Source organism: Phyllobates terribilis, unplaced genomic scaffold, assembly GCF_046119375.1.
Source record: "Phyllobates terribilis strain yellow unplaced genomic scaffold, ASM4611937v1 Scaffold_11__3_contigs__length_659146591, whole genome shotgun sequence".
NCBI lineage: Eukaryota > Metazoa > Chordata > Amphibia > Anura > Dendrobatidae > Phyllobates > Phyllobates terribilis.
The window spans coordinates 23,829,143-23,850,506 of NW_027362771.1; the positions used below are offsets into that span (position 1 = coordinate 23,829,143).

Here is a 21,364-nt window from a genome sequence, read left to right on the forward strand (position 1 = left end):
TTTCACTGTAGTTCTAGCAGTCATGTTGGCTACTAGGTATACTTCTGTCCAGCCGGAAAACATATCCACCACCACCAGAACATATTCATATCTTCCACTCTTGGGTAATTGTATATGATCAATTTGGATTCTCTGGAAAGGATACTGTGACTTTGCCAGTTTCTTCTTTGGCACATGTTTTGTTCTTCCGGGTTTACTAGTGTTACAAATCTCACAGCTTCTAGTATAGTTTGTAGCAAGAACTGAGATCTCGGGTGCAATATAGAGTTTGCTGATAGCTGAAATCATCTGATTCTTCCCTCTATGTACCTTTCCATGAGCACACTGAACCACTGCAGAATACAGTGCTCTTGGCAGACTTATTCTTCATCCCACTCTCCAGATTCCGTCCTTACAAAACGTTCCTCCCCGTCCGATCCATCCTTGTTTTTCTTCTTCTGTTACTGCATTCTGCCGGTCCACTTAAGTCCTGTGTGTCGGATTCTCTTCCAGTCTTTGCTCCTCTTCATCTTCCTCCTCTTCTTCTTCCAAACTCAAATTTCTCATTCCCCTTTCTTCGTCATCTCCTCATTGTCTCTGACTTCTGGAGAGCACAAACACCTCCGTTCTCCCCAACACCTCTGCTTCCTCTGGAAATATTGGTTCCATAGCTGCTGCTTTTGCTGTAATGTCAGCTTTTGGCTTCCTGCTTCCTCTGAATTCAGTTTCCCATGAGCCTTAATTTTGATCACAGCCACTTGCCTAGGTAACTTCAGAGCTTCTAGCAGACTTCTCACTGCCGCTGCATTCCAGATTGGAGCTCCACTGGCTGTCTTGTAGCCCCTCAGGGCCCATATCAGGCCAAAGTCGTGGGCAATCCCGAATCCGTATCTGCGCACTTGCAGGCTTCAGTCAGAGCATACAGTTTGGCCTCTTGAGCTAACATATAAGATGGCAGTGGTCCAGCAGAAACAACCATTGGTGAGAACACCACCGCATATCCGGTATGGTAAGTTCCATATTTATCTGCGTATCTGGACCCGTCACTATACAGTATCAGATCCGCTTCAGGCAGTGGCTGCTCAGAGACAGTAGGTAGGTGAGAGGTTTCTGCCTTCATGACCTCAAGACAATCATGGTCACTCGAATCAGGGTATTCATGGTCTTCTGAGGACCCCCCTAAGTCTTCAGAGCAGTCCCCCCTTGACAGAGGAAGCAGAGTGGAGAGGTTCAAGACAGTACATCCCTGAAGAGCTATATTTTCTGGTAAAAGAAGCTCACATTGGATTCTGACACAATGTTGCATAGATAGATGGTGGTGCTGGTTTTGTGCAAGGATAGCTTTTAAATTATGATGGGCCAGTATAGTTGTAGGATGGCCAAGTACAACATCTGCTGTTCTGTGGAGGAGTTCTGTAGCTGCCAGCACTGCTTTAAGACATGTTGGAGCTGTTTGCGCCACTGCATCCAATTTACTGGAATAATATCCGATGGGTCTCATGTGGCCTCCATGTTTTTGTGTCAGAACTCCTGAGGCATGGCCACACGCTTCAGAGACAAATAGAAAGAATGGAAATTCATAGTTGGGAATCCCCAGTGCAGGGGCTGAAATGATGAGTTCTTTCAACTGTTCCATTGCATCTTCAGCTTCTTGGTCAAAATGCAGGTCAAGCTCAGAAGAGTGGACCTGATCAAATAGAGGTTGCATGAGAGCTGACGCGTTAGGGAACCACTGCCTGCAGTATGTGACCATTCCCAGGAATGCTTGGAGTTGTTTGACAGTTCTCGGGTACGGGATGTCACGGATGGCAGTTTTCTGCTCTTCCGTGAGATGCTTGGTACCTTGGGATATGCAATGACCCAAAAACACAACTTTGGTACAACACCATTGTAGCTTTCGCAGAGCAACTTTATGTGGCGCCCCTGAGGGTTCAGTCGCCACAGAGGTACTGCACCTCACTTAGAGGTGTGGTGCCTCCCTTCTCTCAGGTAAGATGGGAGTGCTGCACGGAACCCCAACCACCTACATCCAACACCACACTGCTCCAGGCCAGCAGGAGGGGCAAGACGCAATGTAGTTTTCTGCTGAACCCTGGCCCTGGCTGGAGTAGGGGGGAACCCAAAGGTAGGGGGAACCAGTAGTGGGTGTGGGTGGAGGAAGCAGATACAGGAAGCACTTATACAGTAGTTATAATAGGAAGCCATCTTAGAGAGTGTGTTCAGTCTGAGGAGGAAAGTGACAGAAGCAGAGCCTCTGTAGGAGCTCTGTTCCAGAAGCGGGCCTAGCCAGAGAGGCCCAGGAGGGGAGCAGGGAGTAGGCTTAGTTCTACAAAAAGGATCCCAGGGGGTACGGTGCGTGCAGGACGGTACCCGTACGCCCCGCTCCTGCCAGGTGTCAGAGGGATCGGTTGCCGCATTCTAATCCCCAGCGGGTCAGGTTGGTCCCGGATCCGACGTACAGGAAGGACTTCAGCAAACCCGAGTGGGATTGAGAGTGGGCAGCGTAGGGCAACGGTGAGAAGGACCAAGTGTGAAGAAGGTCAAGTGAGGTACATATGAAAGTGGGGTTCCACCAGGCATTCCTAAACTGCTTGAGGAAGGATTGAACCCCTGCCCGGTGAACGCAGCGCAACGAGGGAGGCTTTCACCTGTAAAGCGCACTTGTGAATTGCCTAAGAACTGTAAGTAAAACCTTGGACGACTGCATCGAACAGCCTCAGTCTGTTTCTTTACCGGCGCCATTATTCCTCAGCGCACCACAACGCCCAGCGCACCCACCATCTATCTATTTACACTGCCCTGAGGCCTGTTCTGCCTGTGGGGAGCTGTACCATCTTTAGCTGCCTTGACACCTGCCTCAGATGACTGCTGCAGCGCTGGTGACCTTCACCAGACACCACAGGTGGCGTTACAAACTCTCTGAACTTTTATTAGTATCTGATACCCCTTTTGTGCACTGACCGCCCTGGGCCAGCCACCGTGATAACCCCGGCGAACAGCCACCGGCCTCCTGGGGGCGAGTCATTTGCATCTGATGGTGGCCAGAAATTGGAGCAAAGAATAGTTGAACCTGTGGCAAGTTTGGTCATCGGGACAACAGAGGAGTAGATCATCGACATATTGTATCAATGTGACTTCAGGGTTCTCACTCTTCCAGGGTTGGAGACAGGTAGTTAAGGCCAGTGTGAAGTGATGAGGGGAGTTCTGAGCTCCTTGAGGCATAACGGTCCAGGTGTACTGTACTCCTCTGTGTGTAAAAGCAAAAAGATACTGACAGTCTGGATGCAGAGGCACACTGAAGAAGGCATTTGCCAAGTCGATTACTGTAAAATGCGTTGCCTCAGGGGGAATTTCACTGAGTAATGTATGTGGATTTGGCACCACTGGGGTCTTCAGGATTGTAACTGCATTCACAGCTCTCAGATCTTGCACCATCCTGAATTTATCCGGTTCTCCTCTTGCAGTCTTCTTCTTCACTGGAATCAATGGTATTAGCAGGAGAAACACAGGGAATTAATGCTCCTTCCTTGAGTAATTCTTGGATCTGGGCATCTAATGACGTTTCTTGGGCTGCTTTCAGTGGGTGCTGTGGGAGTCTGGGAATCCGTGCACCTTCTTTCAGGAAAACTGGGACTGGTGGGACAGGCAGCCGGCCTATATCATCAGAATCTTGAGACCAGAGTTCAGGTGGTATGCAGTCAAGATAATGCTGTAGTATGGTGGTTGTTGTTGCAAATTAGATGACACACAATGGGAGGGCATGCACCTTTGTTTGACAGTAGAAACCAGTCCAGATTTAGTGGGGACGTTTTCAACTGAGGTCAAGGTGAGCACGGGTTTGCCACTGTCCTATGTGGGGTAATTCTGGTCTTCCCCCGCAAACCGGCATGATGGGTCCCTGTTATTTTGGTACATCTGTTGCGGTGGCTGGTCTCTGTAATTCTGCACAGGTTCTCTTGGCGTTGTCTCATACTCCCTCTGTGGTGGCTGCCGTGATGACTGTCTATATTCTTGGCGGGAGTACCGTGGATTCCCTTGGTAGCGTGGAGAATCTCTTCTTTCAAATTGCGGGTTGTAGGAGAGCGGCATCACTCATTATCTTCCAGTTTTACCCTGTTTTCACAAATTGCTGCATTCAACATCTCGTACTGTAATCTACCCCCCAGGTACAACCCACACAATGACATTACTCTTTTGGTTTTCTTTACATATTTCCTTCCTTCTCTTCTAGCAACTATATCTTTGGGGTCCTGTCGCTCCTGATTTTCTATAATATATATATTTTACCTTGACAATATAATCCGAAAAATATATTCATGTAAAAACAAAAATAAACATAAAAAAGGTCAATGAATTTGGTGTCGCTGCATCCACAACAGCCCGATCTATAAATCTGTCTCACTGGTTGCCCCTTAAGTGAACACCGTAAAAATATATAAAATTATTTTTATTGTGTAAAAGTGGCAAAACATAAAAATACGACATAAATATGGTATCGCAGTAATCGTACTGACTCGAAGAATAAAGATGTCTTATCACTTTTACCACCTGGTGAGCGGCTTTTTTAAAAAATCAAAAAAAATGCTGAATTGCTATTTTTTGGTTTACTCTGCCTAACAAAAATCAGAAAAGGAAGTCAAAAAGATCAAAAAATTTTATGTGCCTGAAAATGGTACCAATAAAAACGTCACCTAGTTCCTCAAAAAACAACCCTTCACATAAGTTTGTTGACAGAAATAAGGCAAAATTATAGCTCTCAAATTATGGCAATGCAAAAACTTTTTTTTGCAAAGAAAGTGTTTTTTAATGTGTGATAGCTGCCAAACATAAAACACTGACATACACTGGTATCGCTGTAATCACACCGACCCGAAGAATAAAGTAATCTAATCACTTATACAGCATGAGGAATGGCATAAAAAATAAATAAAACTAATTCTTGAACAGTCGTTGATTTGTTCATTTTTCCTCCTAAAGATCGCAGTAAGGCTCGGCACTAGTGTTGAGCGAGCACTAAAATGCTCGGGTACTCGACCCGAGCAACGAGCCCAATGTTAGTCGATGGGAGACTCGAGCATTTTTGCGGTGGCACCCCCGGCAGTCTTTTAAAAGCCTAACAAGTGCCCAAAACGATAGTGACAGTGCTCAAATGACATGGGGACAGCATGGGGATCGCCCCAGGAAGCATTTCTGACCCCCAGGTCACTGCTGTCAACAACGTGGTCAGAGGTATTAAGCCACTTTTACATGCTCACAATAAAACGAAAGTGAAAATTTTTTCCTGTGAAATATGTTAAGGAACATCCTTTCCAGGGAAAAGACTTGTGTATAAGTTAAAATAAATGACCAAAAACAAAAATACTCCTACACACCTTCGGCTATGTTCACAAGTAGCATTTTTTATTTGTTTTTGCACTTTTGTATTGCTTTCAACTATGACAAATGCATTCACCAGGAAATGTCATTTTAACATTTTACAACCTTATCTGGCCATGTGCTGTGTGACACATGCATAAAGTGCTGAAAAGACATGGGAACAGCATGGGGAAGACCCCTGGAAGCATCTCTGACTCCCAGGTCACTGTCTAAAAGTGTGCCCATCATAAGTGATCCTTGCCGCATCAGAAGATGCAGACTTGCAACTATCCCCATGCAAGTTCTAGTCCCAGGGCAGTGTTCAATTGTAGCTCCCCCATTCCTTGCAATACAAGCGCAAGTATGCAGCCTGCCACCCACCCACCCCCAGGCTGCAATACCATACTGCTTGCTTGCTTGAACTTGAAATTGGGCCTTTTAGGCATGTGGAGGCGGAATCTGGCCACCACGTCATGGCTGTGTTGGCGGCCTGGAATCCATACTCAGTCCCCAGCCGCCCGGCGGCCGGGTGTCCATACTCGGTCCCCAGCCGCCCCACGGCCGAGTGTCCACACGGTCCCCAGCCGCCTGGGGGCAGTCGGGTGTCCATAAACGGTCCCCAGCCGCCCCCATTTCTCCTTGGAACATCCCCCCACACACTTTTCTTAGCCCGGGCTGCTTTAGGCAGCATTGGACGAGCCCACCAGAGAACCAGACTCCTCCAGTGGGCCCTGACTTCTCCATCGGTGGAGTTGAGAGTGCCAAGGTGAGGAGCATGATGATGATGACAGAAGTTAGCATCTGCTATGTTTTCTTTTAATGCAAGTGTAAGTGTGCAGCCTGCCACCCACCCACCCCCAGACTGCAATTTCATACTGCTAGCTTGCACTTGAAATGGGGCCTTTAGAGGAGGCCGAAGCTGGCCACTACCTCATGGCTGCTTCGGCAGCGAGGTATCCATACTCAGTCCCCAGCCGCCCCTATTTGTCCTGGTGTGCCTTATACATAAGATTAAGCGCGTATACCAAAACATTACCTGTGCCCTCCCCAGTGCATTTAGTGGGAAGGAGAGCCTATTCCGATGTAGTGTGTGCATGCCAAACCCCTGTTCATGGTACATGCGAAGATGCCTCCCACCTTGCACCTGTCGTTGCAGACTTGCAACTATCCCCATTCAAGTCCTTGTCCCAGGGCAGTGTTCAATTGTACCTCTCCCATTCCTTGCAATGCAAGCGCAAGTATGCAGCCTGCCACCCACCCACCCCCAGGCTGCAATACCATACTGCTTGCTTGCTTGCACTTTAAATTGGGCCTTTTAGGCATGTGGAGGCGGAATCTGGCCACCACGCCATGGTTGTATCGGCGGCCTGGTATCCATACTCAGTCCCCAGCCAACTGGTTGTCGGGTGTCCCCGCTTGCTCCCCAGCCTCCAGGGGGTGGCCGGGTGTCCATACTCGGTCCCCAGCCACCCTTATTTGTACCGGTAACCTTTCCCACACTTTTCTTAGCCTGGCCTGCTTTAGGGCAGCATTGGCCGAGCCCACCGGACTATCAGACTCCTCCGGTGGGCCCTGGCTTCTCCATCAGGGAAGTTGAGAGTGCCAAGGTGAGGAGCATGATGAGGATGATAGAAGTTAGCATCTGCTTTGTTTTGTTGTAATGCAAGCGCATGTATGTAGTAGCGGCTAGGCCTGAGGAGGTCAGCGTTTTGGCGCATATCCTACCTCCTCCGAGGATTGCTGGATGTTTTCCTGCTACTATCCAATTTCTATGACTCCCGTTAAAACAAAGCTTCAGGTGATAAATGATGGATGAGGTAGTGGCAAAGGAGAAAGAGCAGGAGGAACAGGGACCATTCACATCAATATCAGGCCAGTCAACCAGATATGTCTTGTAGGATATGTTTCTGTAACAAAAGGAGCGGTTCGGCTACACAGTTATAGGGCATACAGTGAGTGCAATGCCTACCAAAAATTTCGAGGCACTCCAATGCCCCTTGGAAATGATATGGAGGTCAGAGGGCGTTAACTAAACCTTTTTTTCCATTTATAGCAACTGGGTCTCCTGTGCACTGTTGGCCTAAGCAGTGAATGGAAGGCTTTCCAAAAATTATGAGGTACTGCAATGCCCCTTACAAGAGCCATGTGTGGCACCCCAGGGGTCTGGTCACCACAGTAATAGAGATTACGTCGGAGAGCAAGTGGGAGGTTTCCTGGTCAGGATCCCTTAAACATGCAACATCCTCCTGCCCCAGTCCTGAGAAGGGAGAATTCTGCCCTTATAAACTGGATCTGGGGTGGGGTTGAGTGAGTCAGAGAACAGAGAACAGTCAGAGTCAGAGTGAGAGCAAGGGAAAGTAACAGCAAGGAGCTCTGTAGGAGCTAGGAGCTAAAGACGAGGGGCTGGAAGCTGAGCAGAGCTCGCCCTGGCAGAAGACAATAGGAACCGGACACAGGAGTCCGAAGCTGTGAGGACTTATATATCCAGCAGCAGAAACCAGCCGGCAGGGGATTTCAGGTCCTCTGGCCATAGAAGCCCGGAGGCTCAGTCACAAGCAAGGGACCAGCACCGCCGTCGTGGAGAGGAGGCTAACAGAAGGCCCCAAGTCACCAGCCATACGGGTGAGCATTACATGGTACACTCAGGGACGTGGGCTACTTATACCCGCTTACAGCAAGGTAGCCAGGAAGAGTGCAGACAGACGGGGAGGTCTACAACTCCACCTGGTCAGGGGAACTCCTGCTTGCTCACAGACTGACCAGGCCTCTTATGCTAGCCAGTACTCCCGGGAGGGTCTACCTTATAATCATCAGTAAAGACCCTGAACTGCACTGCAAAGCCCCTTAAAAGAGCCATGCAGTACAGCATATTACAAACATAAGTCCCATTATTGGGGAGTGGGTCTCCCATAGTATTTGCTTATGCTTTCCCAGCAAAAGCTGCCAAAAATTAGGACAGAGCAACTTGCAATGCCCCTTACAAGAGCCATGCAGTACAGCATATTACAAACATAAGTCCCATTATTGGGGAGTGGGTGTCCCATGGTATTTGCTTATGCTTTCCCAGCAAAAGCTGCCAAAAATTAGGACGGAGCAACCTGCAATGCCCCTTACAAGAGCCATGCAGTACAGCATATTACAAACATAAGTCCCATTATTGGGGAGTGGGTGTCCCATGGTATTTGCTTATGCTTTCCAAGCAAAAGCTGCCAAAAATTAGGACGGAGCAACTTGCAATGCCCCTTACAAGAGCCACGCTGTACAGCATATTACAAACATAAGTCCCATTATTGGGGAGTGGGTGTCCCATAGTATTTGCTTATGCCTTGCAAGCAAAAGCTGCCAAAAATTAGGACGGAGCAACTTGCAATGCCCCTTACAAGAGCCATGCAGTACAGCATATTACAAACATAAGTCCCATTATTGGGGAGTGGGTGTCCCATAGTATTTGCTTATGCCTTGCAAGCAAAAGCTGCCAAAAATTAGGACGGAGCAACTTGCAATGCCCCTTACAGGAGCCATGCAGTACAGCATATTACAAACATAAGTCCCATTATTGGGGAGTGGGTCTCCCATAGTATTTGCTTATGCTTTCCCAGCAAAAGCTGCCAAAAATTAGGACGGAGCAACTTGCAATGCTCCTTACAAGAGCCATGCAGTACAGCATATTACAAACATAAGTCCCATTATTGGGGAGTGGGTGTCCCATGGTATTTGCTTATGCTTTCCAAGCAAAAGCTGCCAAAAATTAGGACGGAGGAACTTGCAATGCTGACACCCTGGTGGTATAGTGGTGGTGGAGGCTGAGGATAAGGAGAAGAAGATTAAACAGCCGAAACGAGGAATCGTTTACCCATGTGTGGGTGTGAAGCGGTGCATGTGAATACACCTCCCGAAATAACACAGTGGATTTGACTTTATGTTACTCTGCTGTCATTTGGTGGTGATGAGAAGTCTGGCCCAATCCAGCCCTTGTTCATTTTGATAAGTGTCAGCTTGTCAGCATTGTCAGTTGACAGGCGAGTGCGCTTATCAGTTATAATTCCCCCAGCGGCACTAAAAACACGCTCCGATAACACGCTAGCGGCAGGGCAGGCCAGGACCTCCAAGGCGTACAGAGCGAGTTAATTCCAAGTGTCCAGCTTGGATACCCAATAATTAAAAGGCACAGAGGAATCACGGAGGACGCTGGTACGATCGGCAAGGTACTCCCTCACCATCTTTTGAAACCTTCCACTCCTTGTCCTTGTGAGAGTACCCCGCGCCTCAGGGCCTGTAAGCTGGGCGGGTGTCAGAAAACTGTCCCAGAACGTTGACAGTGTTCCCCTGCCTCTGCTGGATTGGAGTTGCATCTCTCTCGCCTGTACGCCTTGGTTGGGCAACGAACTGTGACCTCTGCCGCTAGCGTGTTCAGATGGGAATTTTTTTAAGAGTTCTGCAGCAAGGGCCTTCTGGTATTGCCCCATTTTTGTAGACCTCTCCACCTCAGGAATAAGAGAGTGAAAGTTCTCCTTGTAGCGGGGGTCTACAAGTGTCACCAACCAGTAATGACTGTCACCCAACATTTTGACAACACGAGGGTCACGGTTAAGGCAGCGTAACATAAAGTCAGCCATGCGTGCCAGACTGGTAACGGGCAAGATTTCCGTGTCCTCACCAAGATGACAACTGACCATGCTCTCCTCCTCCTCCTCCTCTTCCTCCTCCCCCCTGTCCTCAGGCCACCCACGCTGAACCGACGGTATGACACTTGTACAGGTACTACCGTCTACAACGCATGATAGCAGCTCCTGTTATTCCTCCTCCTCCTCCTCCTCCTCCTCTCCCTCATTGTCCCCAAATGCACGTTGGGATGAGATGAGGCTGGGATGTGTGTAATCGCCCGCTACGGCTTCTTGAACCATCTCATCATATTCTGGCTGCAATGCCTCCTCTTTAAGTCTCTGCAGAGAGCGTTGCAAAAGACAGACAAGTGGGATGCTGACACTAATGATGGTGTCATCGCCACTCACCATCTTGGTGGCCTCCTCAAAGTTTGTCAGGATGGTACATATGTCAGACATCCAGGTCCACTCCTGGGGTCTTATTTGTGGAGTCTGACCTGAATATCGACGGCCTTGTTGCAGCTGGTACTCCACAACTGCTCTCTTCTGCTCACAAATCCTTTGCAACATGTGGAGGGTAGAGTTCCAACGTGTGGGGACATCACACACCAGTCGGTGTGCCGGAAGCTGCAAACGCTGCTGCAACACAGCAAGGGCGGCGGAAGCTGTAGCCGACTTGCGAAAATGAGATGACAGGCGGCGTACTTTCACGAGCAGATCTGGCAACTCGGGGTACGATTTAAGAAACCGCTGAACCACGAGGTTAAGCACATGAGCCAGGCATGGTACGTGTGTGATCTCACCTCGCCTCAGAGCCGCCACCAGGTTACGGCCATTGTCACACACGACCATGCCGGGATGTAGGCTCAGCGGTCTCAGCCACAGATCTGCCTGCTCTTTCACAGCTGTCCACAACTCACAAGCAGTGTGAGGTTTATCACCTAAGCTTATGAGTTTCAGCACAGCCTGTTGCCGCTTGGCGGATGCAGTACTGCAATGCTTCCAGCTTGTAACTGATGTGGTGATATCTGAGATGGAGGCTGAACATGAGGAGGAGGATGCGCAGGAGCTGTACACTGTGGGGGCAACTCTGACTGACATAGGGCCCGCAATCCTCGGTGTGGGGAGGATGTGTTCCGTCCCAAGGTCCGACTGGGTCCCGGCTTCCACTTTGTTTACCCAGTGTGCCGTCAGAGAGATGTACCCTCCCTGGCCACAAGCACTTGTCCACGTGTCCGTTGTCAGGTGGACTCTCCCAGTAACTGCGTTGTTGAGGGCACGGCAGATGCTTTGGGACATGTGCTTGTGTAGTGCGGGGATGGCACACCGGGCAAAATAGTGTCGGCTGGGGACCGAGTACCGAGGGACGGCCACCGCCATAAGATTACGGAAGGATTCCGTCTCCACCAGCCTAAAAGACAGCATTTCCAATGCAAGCAGTCGTGAAATGTGCGAATTTAGGACTGTGGCCTGCGGGGCGTTAGCTGCGAATTTCCGCTTTCGTTCAAAGGTCTGGGACATGGACAATTGAACGCTCCGGTGGGACATGGATGTGGACGTTGATGCTGTTTCTTGAGAAACTGCCATAACAAGTGAAGACTGAGAGGAGGGGGCATTTTTACATGCAGTATGGACAGGGGATTGCCTTGCACACACAACAGGGGGTTCTATTGCACGCACAACAGTGGAAGAAGCAGTGGTGACACCCGCTGACACTGGTCGTGGACCCTGGGTTTCGCCCCACAAAGTCGGGTGCTTTGCTGCCATGTGCCTGATCATGCTGGTGGTGGTCAGGCTGGTAGTTTTGTCACCCCTGCTGATGCTGGCATGGCAGGTGGAACATATGGCCTTTTTGGGGTTATCAGCAGAGTCTTTTAAAAAATTCCAGACTCTGGAAGACCTACCGCTTGTACTGGCAACGTCCCTCGTGTTGGTGTTACGGGGAACGGTTGCCTGCCTTCTGTCTGCGGCCACCACACTGCTTCTTCCTGCCTGTTGGGGTACTCTGCCTCCCTACCCCTGTGTGCTGCTGGCCTCACTCTGCATGTCCTCCTTCCACGTTGGGTCAGTTACTTGATCATCCACCACCTCCTCCTCTTCCACTTGCGCACCACGATCCTCCTCCTCACTCCCTGGCAATTGTGTCTCGTCATCGTCCACCTCTTGTGACAGATTGCCAACGTCGACTTCCTGTGGCCGTGGCTGTTCAAATATTTGGCATCGCAACATGGGATCTCCTCTGCCACCACTTCAAGCGTATCAGGCGAGGGGCCCAAATATGGAAATGGACCAGTGAACAGCTCTTCAGGGTGTCCAAGTGTGGGATCACTTGCTGTCTGACGACACTCGGCATGGTGGGAGGAAGGAGCATCAGGGTGAGGAGGAGTATGCGGTCGAGACTCACGGCTACTAAGAGTTGACCGTGTGGAAGACAGACCGGAGGTGGTGGTGCCCAGGTAACTGGAAGTAATGTCTGCTATCCAATTAATAACCTGTTCACACTGATCAGTTCTCAATACTGGTGTTGTTCTGTGCTTCCCTAGTAATTCGGTCAAGAAGTGGGAGCGAGAAGATGTGGCTGTTGGTTGTGACACATTTTCACCTTGGCCACGGCCCCGTCCTCTGCACGAACCATCACCAGAACGTCCACTTCCACGTCCCTTGCCACGCGCCTTGCCCATTGTAAATGAAGTAAAATAGCTTACACTTGCACTATCAATGGAAAAAGGGTAATAAAGAGTAGATTAGAACCGTGGAAGAGGAAAACCACAGTTATTGTTTACTGGGGTATACCACACTTTTTTAAATAGAGATATTTGCGGCTGAACAGTGAGCGACACACTCAAACTGCTTTTTTTTAAGATACCAAAGGCCCAAAACTGGATAGTACAGCGATTTGACCCGTGGAACTGCGAAACCACACTGGGATGTCGGGCCTACACAAGACTATTTTCAACAGATATATTTTTGTGTCACAACAGTCAGGAGACACTACTGTTTTTCTTTACGGAAAAAACTACCAAAACCTGAATAATAGAGATTTTTTACCGTGGAACAGCAAAACCACAGTTATAATTTACTGGTGTATACCAGGCTTTTTAAAATATATATATATTTGCGGCTAAACAGTGAGCGACACACTCAAACTGTTTTTTTTAGATACAAATGGCCCAAAAGTGGATAATACAGAGGTTTGTACCGTGGAACTGCAAAACCACACTTGTATTTCTTGGGCCTACACCAGACTATTTTCAACAGATATATTTGTGTCTGAAAAATCAGGGAGACACTATTACTTTCTTTTTTTACAGCAAAAAATGCAAAAAGCAGGATAATAGAGATTTTTTACCGTGGAACAGCAAAAGCACACTTCTGTCTCTCTGGCCTACACCAGACTATTTTCAACAGATATATTTGTGTCTGAAAAATCAGGGAGACACTATTAGTATTTTTATACAGCAAAAAATGCCAAAAACAGGATAATAGAGATGTTTTACCGTGGAACATCAAAACCACAGTAATAATTTACTGGTGTATACCAGGCTTTTTAAAATATATATATATTTGCGGCTCAACAGTGAGCGACACACTCAAACTGTTTTTTTTAGATACAAATGGCCCATAGAACTGCAAAACCACACTTCTGTTTCTCTGGCCTACACCAGACTATTTTCAACAGATATATTTGTGTCTGAAAAATCAGAGGCACACTTTTTTTTGGGGGGGGGAGGGACACCAAAAGGTTAATAAGATGGGTATTTGTACATTGTGAAGGAGGAAAAAAAAAAGAGGATTTTGATAAAAAAAAAGGATTTTTCCTGGCCCCCGGGACCTGGAGCTAAGTCCAGCAATTTCAGCAACAGGAGCAGCACACAGGACTGTAATGCAGCGTTTGCTGGTATAACCACTGTGTCTCCTATACAGCCTGCCTGCCTGCCTGATATACCTGGGATGGATATTAGTCCTGAGAAGGACTGTTTGTTTGATCTGGCAGCCTTTACAGACCCTACACTAACTATTTTGCAGGATATATCTCTCCCTAAATCAGCAGCGCTGTCCCTACACTGTCTGATCCGGAGCGACTGTGTCCAAGATGGTGGCGCCCGGTTTTACATACTCGAGGTGACGCTGTGCGGCCAGCCAATCACTGTAATGCCCACAAACAACATGGCTGCGGCATTACAGTGACTGGCTGGCAATCCCTGCATGTTCATTGGCTCTGTAAAGAGCGCCAAACATGCAGGGCGGAGACCCGAGCTCCCGCCCGAGTAACCCGGAAATGCTCGGTGCTCGCCGAACATCCCGAGTAGCGTGATGCTCGGGCAAGTACCGAGAAGTGTCGAGCATGTTCGCTCAACACTACTCGGCACACATTTATCCTGCACTCTATCCTGAGACTGAATCACGTAATTTGGAAATTTAGATGGAAACCCCGATTTAAGTGCTCAGGGTAGAGGACAGAATAAATGTGATCTAAAATTTCATGTAAAATGTTCCCAATAACAGCTTCAACTCAATCCACAAAAAAAAACAAGTCTCCACTCAGTTTCGTCATCTGTCAATAGAAATATAGAGAGCTTCCACATTACTGGTAGCACAAAGGCTCTGGAAAAGCAAAATGTCTCTTCCCTAAGAAATCCATAGAATTCTGAGCTCACAAATCATAATGTCCCTCTCCCTTCTGAGCCCCAGTGTGCTTAACCCTTCTACGACCTTAGACTTATCCATACGTTCACATGGACTGGTACTTACTGACTTTGAACGCATGGATACGTCTAGGCAATTTTGCGCGCACAGAGGCTGTGCACTCGCAATCCAACCGGGTGTCAGCTGATTCTGATAGCTGACACTGCCCACACCGCTCCAGGCACTTTAACCTCCTAAATTCTGTGATCGCTGCGACCGCAACATTTAGACTACAGACAGAGGGACAAAAGCTCCTCTGCAATCTGATTGGACCCGTACATGCACCATCCAAGCATGAAACGGCCGTAATCCACCATTTCCTCTCCCCGCACACCTCCCCGGCTTTTCTACTTACCGCTCAATGGATATCCATTTTTTGTTGAAATAAAGGACTTTTAACTGCAAAGGAAATGATGAATGCTGCCCTTCTATCTTCTACCATAAAAATGTTCCACTAGTTAACCCCTTTAGTGAAAACTGTAAAAAAAAAATTAAAAAAGCAAAAAACGATGCTTTATCATCACTTATACTGCATGAGAAATATCGTAAAAAATAAATAAAACCAATTCTTCACCTGCTGTTGACTTGTTCATTCAACCTCCCAAAGATTGCAGTAAGACTCGGCTCACATTTATCCTGCGCTTACACCGGGGTTTCCGTGTAAATACCTGTGTGTGACAAATTTTGGTGCCATTTGTACCCATTTTCCAGTGTGAAAATGTAAAATCTGGGCCTAAACAAAACTTTGGTGGTAAAAAATGTAATTATTCTTTCTTTATCGCCCAATGGTATAAATCTCTGTGAGGCACATGTGATGTTAATGACGTGCCCCCTGGGCCTGTGTTGTGCAGGGGATACCCGGAGCCGGATCGCTGGGGGTTGTAGTCTCCGTGGCGCTGACCTGGTCCGTGCCCAGGGTGGTCAATTCAGTCGCAGTCTGAATGTGATAACAAATGTCCGACTACGCCACCCGTGGATTGCGGTCAGTGGGGACCGCCGCTGCGCTGCAGACCGCTGAGGCTGATGTTGTATGCGCAGCCAAGTATGGGATAACTCCCCACGGGAGAAGTATTGCCTCAGGGCAGCTAGTGTGGATGATGGGAGTGATGGTGTGAGCGTCCCAGTACTGATGGTGCTGGTGCGGCGATGAAACACAGAGACGTGTGGTTGCAGTTTCCAATGCTTTACTCACAGTTGTTATTCATGTCAATCCTGCAGGCGATGACTGCCCAAGCCGTGCTGCGTCCACCAGGCAAGGGGCTCGACCAACTCCCAGGCAATTCCAGAGCGTGGCACAGGGCTCCCTTCTCTTCCCTTCTCTGGCCGTCCTCACCAGTGACCCACCTTTGTCCAGCTCCCTCGGGCCTTCTCTTGGAGAAACCTATCTCCGGTTTCCCTGACCCTATGTGGTATGCCTTCCTGGTGGATGTAGTGAGGGGTCGCACCAAGATGTGGTCACAACCTCCGGTCTTTGGCTGAGGAATCTGTTGCCTCCACCAATTTGGGTTCCGGTACCCTGCTCTGCCAACCCTTCACCCGCAATCTCCTGGGCCTTTGGGGTTCCTTCTGCCTTCGTGTCTCTGGGCCTTTCTCTGTGTTCCTGTTCCTTGTTTCCTTTCTTACTTTCTTTTCTGTTCCTTCTCTCTGGCTCCGGCCTTCACCCTAGGCCTGCCTCGTGGAGCTGGGCTCAGACTGAGCCACAGCTCCCAGTCAGCCCTCTCTGGCTACACTCCTCTCTCACTCCTCTCCTCGACTGAACTCAACCACGTCCTAAGATGGTGCCCACCTTATATACCTCCTTCTAACACCCGAGCCCAGGTGACTAGCAACCAATGGGCTCCTACCTATGCCCAGAAACCCACCCCTATCTGCTCCTACACCACTGGGTGTACTTTCCCCTCCCCACTCCAGCCAGGGACAGATGCTGTCGTGCCTGCACTTCTGTGGGAGCACCGTTGAGCTGTCCCTCGGAAATGGGGTGTGTGTGGTGCATGCAGCCTAACGAGTCCTGGTCCACACTCCATCCTTACCCGGGAGTGGAATATCACAGCTCTGGTTTGAGGTGCAATACACCTGTAGCAGCCAAGCCCTCTGGATGCTACATTAACATGCTCCCTGGACACCTAGATAAATTCATTGAGAGGTGTTATTTGTAAAATGGGGTCTCTCAAGGGGGGTTCTGCTGTTCTGGTACCTTAGGGGTTCTGGCAATGTGACATAGCACCCTCAAACCATTCCAGCAAAATATGAACTCCAATATGGAGTTCTGAACCTTCCCCTGTGCCTCAAAAGTAGTCTTTGACCACATATAGGGTATCAGCATACTCAGGAGAAATTGTACAACAAATTTTGGGGTTCATTTTCTTCTGCTATCCTTGTGAAAATGAAAAAATGGGGGCTAGAAAAGAATTTTTGTGGGAAAAATAATTTTTTTCATTTTCACAGATCAATGTTGTAAAATACTGTGAAGCCCTGTGGGTTCAAGGTCCTCACCACACATCTAGATAAATTCCTTGAGGACTCTAGTTTCCAAAATGGGGTCAATTGTGGGGGTTTTCCACTGTTTAGGCACATCAAGGGCTCTCCAAACGAGACATTACACCCGCCGACCATTCCATCAAAGTCTGCATTCCAAACCAATACTTCTTCCCTTTCAAGCCCTGCTGTGCTCCTAATCAGTAGTTTTCCTCTACAAGTTGGGTATCGGCGTACTCAGGAGAATTTGCACAACAAATTTTACTGTGCAATGTCTCCTATTACCCTTATAAAAATGCAAAATTTGGGGCAAAAAACATTTTTATGGGAAAAATGTGAAATGTTATAAACTTCTGTGAAGCACCTGGGGGTTCAAGGTGCTCACCACACATCTAGATAAGTTCCCTGAGGGGTCTAGTTTCCAAAATGGGGTCACTTGTGAAGGGTTTCCACTGTTTAGGCACATCAGGGGCTCTCCAAATACAACATGGTGTCCGCTAATTATTTCAACAAATTTTGCCTTCAAAAAAATTTCCTGGTACCCTTGCAAAAATAAAAAAAATTCTAAAGTAAAAAATTTTGTGAAAAAAAGTTAAATGTTCATTTTTTTCTTCCACATTCCAAAAATTCCTGTGAAGCACTTGAAGGGTTAATAAACATCTTGAATGTGGTTTTGAGCACCTTGATGGGTGATATTTTAATAATGGTGTCACTTTTGTCTATTGTCTGTCATATTGGGCCCCTCAAAGTCACTTCAAATGTGATGTGGTCCCTAAAAAAATGGTTTCGCAAATTTTGTTGGAAAAATGAGAAATCGCTGGTCAACTTTTAACCCTTATAGCTTCCTAATAATAATTTTAATAATAAATCCTTTATTTTAACACTAAATGACAAGTACAGTAATCAACACTGTCACTGTACTTCATATATATGTGACTGACATGTTTCTATCTATCTAATCTATGTGTGATTCTCTATTCCTTCTATTCTAAATTGTCGGGTACAGATGCTGAATTGCCGGCCGGCTTTTTTAAAGAGACGGTGCATGAAAACACTATTATTTTTTTTTAATAAATCCTTTACACTAAATGACAAGTACAGTAAGCAACACTGTCACTGTACTTCATATATATGTGACTGACCTGTTTCTATCTATCTAATCTATGTGTGATTCTCTATTCCTTCTATTCTAAATTGTCGGGTACAGATGCTGAATTGCCGGCCGGCTTTTTTAAAGAGACAGTGCATGAAAACACTATTATTTTTTTTAATAAATCCTTTATACTAAATGACAAGTACAGTAAGCAACACTGTCACTGTACTTCATATATATGTGACTGACATGTTTCTATCTACCTAATCTATGTGTGATTCTCTATTTCTTCTATTCTAAATTGTTGGGTACAGATGCTGAATTGCCGGCCGGCTTTTTTAAAGAGACGGTGCATGAAAACACTATTATTTTTTTTAATAAATCCTTTACACTAAATGACAAGTACAGTAATCAACACTGTCACTGTACTTCATATATATGTGACTGACATGTTTCTATCTATCTAATCTATGTGTGAAGCTCTATTCTGTCTGTTATAAATTGTCGGGTACCGCTGCTGAATTGCCGGCCGGCTTTTTTAAAGAGACGGTGCATGAAAACACTATTATTTTTTTTGATAAATCCTTTACACTAAATGACAAGTACAGTAAGCAACACTGTCACTGTACTTCATATATATGTGACTGACATGTTTCTATCTATCTAATCTATGTGTGAAGCTCTATTCTTTCTGTTCTAAATTGTCGGGTACCGGTGTATGCCGCTGATGAATTGCCGGCTTTTCATGTTTCACTGTGAGCACTGTTCCCATCGATTTGGGCAATCACTGTAATGCCACAACCACCATGGCTGTGGCATTACAGTGAGTGGCAGACAATCCCTGCATGATTGGTGCTCTAAATAGCGGCAGACATGCAGGACACGCTTTTGGTGCACGAACAGTTATCGAACATAACCTCGAACAGCCGAATTTTTTGCAAATCATTCGGGTTCGTCGAACAACTCGAACACCGCCCAAAACAGCTCGAATTTGAGATTGGCGAACAGTTCTAGTCGAACACCGCTCATCTCTAATCGTCACATTCAGCAGAAATTGTGTGACAAATTTTATTTCCATTTTTACCCATTTTCCTGTGTAAAAATGTAAAAGCTGAGGCAAAAAAAAATTTGCTGTAAAAATGTTTTTTTTTTTTTTTTAATCGCCCAATGGTCTAAAGATCTGTGACACACTTGTAGTGTCAATATGATCACTGCACCCTTTGATAGATTCATTGAGGGGTGTAGTTTGCAAAATGGGGTCATATAAGGGGGTTCTGCTGCCTTGCCACCTCAGGAGCTCTGCCAATGTGACGTGGCATCCCCAAAACCATAACAGCAAAATCTGCACTATAATATGGCGCACCTTCCATTTGGAGCTTTGTACTGTGCCTCAAAAATAGTTTTTAACCACACATGGGGTACTGCCATACAAACAAGAAATTGTGTTACAAATTGGACCATTCATTTTCTCCTATTAGCTCTTTAAAAAAAAAAAATTAGGGCCATAGCAACATTTTGTGGAAAAAATGGTAATCTTTAATTTACTGACCCCAATGTTATGTGTTAAAAATTCTCACTACACATCTAGATAAATTCCTAAAGGCCACTGTCTCACTATCAGTATTTGGTCAGTATTTTTTCTCAGGAGTGGGAGCCAAAACCAGGAGTGGGTGGTAAATGCAGAATTGGTGACTTGTTTCTATTATACCTTTTCTATGATTGTTCTTCACCTGGTTTTGGCTTCCACTGCGGAGAAAAAATACTGACCGAATATTAACCAAATATTGATAGTGGGGCCGTGGCCTAAGAAGTAAAGTTTCCAAAATGGGGTAAATTTTGTTGGGTTTCCACTATTTAGGCACAACAGGGTCTCTGCAAACGGGACATGGAGTCCACTATCTAGTCCAGACAATTTTGCTCTCAAAAAGTCAAATGGTGCTCCTTCCCTTCTTAACTCTGCTTTGCACACAAACAGTAGTTTTCCCACACATATGATGTATTGGTGTGTGAAGGTTTCACCAATTTAAGATACACTAGATAACTGCTCCCCTCCAAATTAAAGATGTCTGAGTGCATGCAGAGAAGCTAATTAACCAAATCTGCTAATCTGGTTGAATAACTTCACTCAGAAACGGAACCACGCAAAATGGCATACTTTATTACGTAGACATGGGGTTAAATAGCATTCTCCTTCTAGGTGGGATTAGTAAAATTTATTGCTCTTTTCTGATAACTCTTTCTGTAATTTGTCCATCTATGTATCTCTTGGTCTGAGTAACGCCTTAGGAATTCCAATGGAGGGGGTGAGCTCGCCCCTCAGCGCCATCTTTGCCAACTCGACATGAATCTCTCTGTTATCAGCCGTGCACATGCATACGTCATTCCCAGGAAATCATTTAGTTGTTCGTGTCTACAATTTAGAACAGAAGCTGTTAGTTATATATTCATTAACTATTAACATAATCCATGTGCATATACACATTTGCATACATACATACACATAGATTATTCCATCATCGCTATATTGATTCACACTGATTAGGTAATCTATTAAAAGACACTAATTGATTTTCTATAATATATATTTTACCTTGACAGGTGTAGTCAGGAAAAATTGCATTGAAAATTGTATGGTCCATTTTTACCTATTATCATTGTAAAAATGAAAAAATTGTGTCTAAAGCAACATTTTTGTGGGAAAATGTAATTTTTTATTTTCAAGGCTTAATGTTATAAAATATCGTGAAGCACCTGCGGGTTCAAAGTGCTCACCACACCTCTCTATATGAGTTCCATGAGGAGTGTAGTTTCCAAAATAAGGTCACTTGTGGGGCTTTCCACTGTTAAGGGCTCTGCAAACGCTCAATGGTGTCTGCTATCTATTCCAGCCAATTTTGAGCTCCAAAAGTCAAATGGAGCTCCTTCCCTTATGACCTTTGCCGTGCATCCTAACAATAGTTTTCCACCACATATGGGGTATGGGTGTACTCTGGAGAAATTGCACAACAGATTTTGGTGTCCATTTTCTCCTATTACCCTTCTGAAAATAAAAAATATGGGGCTAAAGGAACATTTTTGTGGGAAAAATTAGATTTTTTTATTTTCACGGCTCAACACTATGATGTAGTGGAAGAGAGCCTGATTACAGTGATGTACCACTTATTAGGCTGTG

General features: G+C 46.4%; 1 long non-coding RNA gene across 1 annotated transcript in view; it reads right to left on the reverse strand.

The window, feature by feature from the left end:
* Positions 1 to 20,364: 20,364 nt before the first annotated feature.
* The window catches only part of LOC141164968 (uncharacterized), a 74,954-nt gene continuing 73,954 nt past the window's right edge, over positions 20,365 to 21,364 (reverse strand). Inside the window, exon 4 of the long non-coding RNA XR_012251005.1 lies at positions 20,365 to 20,602. This is a non-coding gene — a long non-coding RNA (uncharacterized lncRNA). The remainder of the gene's footprint in view (positions 20,603 to 21,364) is intronic.